The sequence below is a fragment of the Humulus lupulus genome, chromosome 5 (assembly GCF_963169125.1).
Source record: "Humulus lupulus chromosome 5, drHumLupu1.1, whole genome shotgun sequence".
NCBI lineage: Eukaryota > Viridiplantae > Streptophyta > Magnoliopsida > Rosales > Cannabaceae > Humulus > Humulus lupulus.
The window spans coordinates 58,490,043-58,494,228 of record NC_084797.1 but is presented as its reverse complement, the minus strand read 5'-3'; the positions used below and the strand labels follow the sequence as shown (position 1 = coordinate 58,494,228).

Sequence of the window (4,186 nt, the reverse complement as noted above, 5' to 3'; positions counted from 1 at the left end):
AGATATCTTTCATAAACTTGGCATAACTGGGCATTTTCTCAAGTGCATCCACCAACGGAATGTTAATGTGAAACTGCCTCAAAACGTCCAGAAACTTCTTAAATTGATTATCTTGTTGTTTATTCTAAAAAAGTTGAGGAAATGGAGGTTGGTGAAATTTTGAACTTTTTGGGAAAATTTGTTGTGGCAATGCTACAACATCAGGTACATAATCAACTTTTTGTAGACCAAAATTTTCTTGATTTCCTTTAACCCTTACCTCATTTTTGATTGGAGATGGCTCTTTTTCAGGCACACAATTCTTCGTCAAGGCTTCCAATTACTTGCCACTACGCAAGATGATTACCTTACAATGTTCTTTGCCCGAATTTCTTGGGTTTTTAGTGTCACTTGGAAAACTCCCTTGGGGTCTATTTCTTAACTCATTAGCAAGCTGCCCAACTTAGTTCTCCAAGTTTTTCAAAGAGGTTGCTTGACTCTGGATTAGGGCATCTGTTTTCGCCAAGTAAGCATCGGTTTTTGACATGAAGGCCTCATTATTCACTAAGTGTGCTTTCAACAAAGATTTAAGGGAGTTAGAAGATTCCCTATGTTGTGGTCTCGACTGAACATTACCAGGTGGATAAGCTGGCCTTGTAGGTGCATTGACATTATTAGAGGCAACCCCTTGATTGCTCCATGAAAAGTTGCGGTGTTGCCTCCAGGCCGGATTATAGAAGTTTGAATTCAATCCTACTCTATTATTATTATTCCTCATGTAACACACTGATGCCAGATTTGAGGGGAAATTATCAAAGTTGTGAGCATCACCACAATAGACACAAGATACATTCTCCACTTGAGCCATGGGTTGTGCTACAGCTGAATTCACACCCATATTCATAGTTTTCAGCATGTTGGAGATGGAAGACACTTGTGCTGCCAATGACGTGATAACATCCAATTCGTGAACACCTGCTACCCTTCTATTGCCCGAAGAAGTTCTATTGGTGGGCCATTGGTAGTTGTTATTTTCTATTCTTTTTAAATCTCATAGGCCTCATTATAAGACTTGGCCAAAAGTGCCCCATTAGCTGATGCATCTACTACCATCCTTGTATGAGCATTAAGACCAGTGTAGAAAGTTTCCATTTGGATAAAATGTAGTATACCATGGTGAGGGCATCTCCTTAATAATTCCATGAATCACTCCCATTCTTCATAAAGAGATTCCTCGTCCTATTGATTGAAAGAGGTAATCTTATTTCAAAGTTTGGCATTTTTAGTGGGAGGGAAGTATTTCATCAAGAACCTTTTAGCCAGTTCTTGCCATGTGGTGAGCGAATCCAAGGGCAGTGAGTTCAACCATGCTCTTGCCTTGTCCCTTAGTGAGTAGGGAAACAACTTTATTCTCAAGGCATCTTCGGTAGGCATACCACTAAACTGACCAACTGTTTGAAGCATCTGAAACATTACTAGCTTCAATTCAAACTGTCGTGCCTGGATTTCTGGTCTCGCAATAACCAAATTTAATTCATTGAACCTGGGGACAACGTACTGTCTAATGGCTCTATCCCTGTCATCGACCACCAATATTGCATTGTGAACCTCATTCGCAGCCGCACCTTCTTGATCTTCTTGAGCCTGTGTTGGTTGTCCAGCATCCTTCATCACTATTCCCACTTGATTGGTTTGTTGTATTCTCCTTTGTCTAAAAGTTCGCTCAATTTCTGGGTCAAGAGGGACAAGCTCAATATCTTGATCTGTAATGACCCAACTATTTCTAAGACCTTGGACAATTAAAACTACTAGACATAGCTACTAATTTGGGAAACATACATTAGAAATAACATAACTTCATTTAAAACCCAAAATATTGTACCAATACAAGATAAGGTAAAACTATAAAATAAAATGTGATATGGTATGGGACCCATTGTTTATAAAGCATAAAACATAAAACTTTAATTGTTTAAATATTAAATACGGTAGTACATCAAAACATAATTTAAAAGACTAAAAAAAACGTCATCCTTGATCGTCACGCAGTCCATTCAATCCATTCATCCTTAACACACAAGCCAAGCAGCCATGAATCTTTCTGCCTTCCATAAATCATTTCCCTGCATCAAGCTAAAAATAAAGGAATTAGCCTAATGCCCAGAAAGGAAAATCTACTAACAACATATATATCATAAATCATAAACATAAGACTATATCATATACATATACTACAAAACATATGACTATAAAAACATATATCATATAGGACTACAATATTAATGGCCATTAACTCATTAACATGGCATGTGATAAACCATCTAGGTCCTCTGTTACTAATCGAGGTAGGGTAAATCATAACTCTAAACCATGAAAATGATAAAAATTCTTGAGGCTTGCTATCTAAGCAAGTCATATGCCCAAGCGACTATAAAACATATTCTTGGGGCTTGCTATCTAAGCAAGTCATATGCCCAAGGACTACAAAACATAATTATACATATACATATCATAGCATAAAACATATCATAACATAAACATATAAGCACATATAATCTATCCTATTTTCCTTACCACAAACCGGGATATTTAAGGACAAGAACGACAATAGGACACTCCTAAAAACCAATAGTAAGAATAGTGAGTATCTCTAAAGAATAAAGATGAAAAGAGAACTAAACCATCAAGAAGAAACTTACCAAGAAGAACCTTAAGTTTCAAAAAACTTAAACACCTAACCAAGATTCATAGACAAGAGTTAGGATCTGAAAGAAAGAAAATAAAGAAAACTAAATAACCATAAAGAATTGAACTTGAGGATAAGAATACCTTGAATGATCTTATGAATTGATCTAAACTTCGATACCAAAATCTCACTTCCCAAGTGTTTAGAAAAGCTTAGAATGATAAAGCTTTTAACCCAAAACCCAAGTGTTTCCCTCTATAATAACACTAGCAACTTGGAGGCTCTAAAGACTGCTTGAAGAATGAAGAAAATGGCTGAGTACTAGTACCTATTTATAGAGTTCAAGGAGTGAAACTAACCCCTTTTAATTTGAATAAATAAATGATTATAAAATGAAAAAAGATTTGACTTTTTGTTCAACAGACGCCCAAAACTCGGACAAAATCGTTCAAAGGCAGGTCCAAGTGGTTAAGGCTGTTTTTAAAATTCAAAATCTAAACTTTCAAAAATTAAAGCACCAGGGGCAATATATCGCCTACCCTGGGTGATATATCAACTGGTCCATTTCCCCGAGCTCCGTTCTAACGTTCGTGCAAAGTCAACGTGTTTTCCATATCTTTCGTAGGCGATATATCGGCCCCTATAGCTGCGATATATCGGCATACGTTGATATATCAAACACATATTTGGACTTTTTCAACATATTTTGAATTGAGTAAATAGCTTTGACTGAGTCATAATACGATCCTAACATTTTCTGCAAGGTTCTAGAGCTTCTAGATCTTTCTTTTAATTAAACTATTCATCAAAAGACTAAAATACTTAATAAACATGATCATGACAAGTGTCATGCTCTTAATGATTCTATCTAAACCTTAGGTTATAATAAATGACATCTCTATAATCAGCTATATTAATCAAACCTTATGTTATAATTAATATTCTTAAACTATAGGTTAAACTTATAAAATCCATAATTGTATCTATGAGTGTCCAACTAAGTCTCGTCTTGAACCAAAATCCACGGAATCTAACATACTACAAACTAATACTAACTACTACTATTATCTAGCTAGCTAAGTAAATATTCTAGGATACTACAATTCTCCCCTACTTAAAAGAACTTCGCCCCCAAAATTTACTTACCAAACAATTCCGAATACCGAGCTAACATTTCTTCCTCCAACTCCCACGTTGCCTCCCATTCAGAACTATTACTCCATAGGACCCTGACTATCGAAATACTCTTAGACTGTAATTCCTTCATCCCTCTATCTAGGATGCTAACCGATCGTTCTTTGTAACTCAAGTCTTTCTGGACTACTATCGTATCGTACTTGAGGACGTGAGATGGGTCTGACACATATCTACGCAACATCGAGATGTGGAACACATTATGGCTATCTGCTAGAGCTGGCGGTAGGGCTAATCTATATGCAACTGTTCCCACCTTGCCCAATATCTCAAAAGGACCTATAAACTGGAGAATAAGTTCGCCTTTCTTCCCAAACCGCTTCACAC

At 36.4% G+C, this 4,186-nt stretch overlaps 1 non-coding gene across 1 annotated transcript; it reads left to right on the top strand.

The window, feature by feature from the left end:
- The first annotated feature begins 1,147 nt into the window (after nucleotides 1-1,147).
- LOC133780874 (small nucleolar RNA R71) lies at nucleotides 1,148-1,254 on the top strand. Its single transcript, XR_009869682.1, has one exon. It is a non-coding gene; the product is annotated as a small nucleolar RNA R71 (small nucleolar RNA).
- The last annotated feature ends 2,932 nt before the right edge of the window (nucleotides 1,255-4,186 follow it).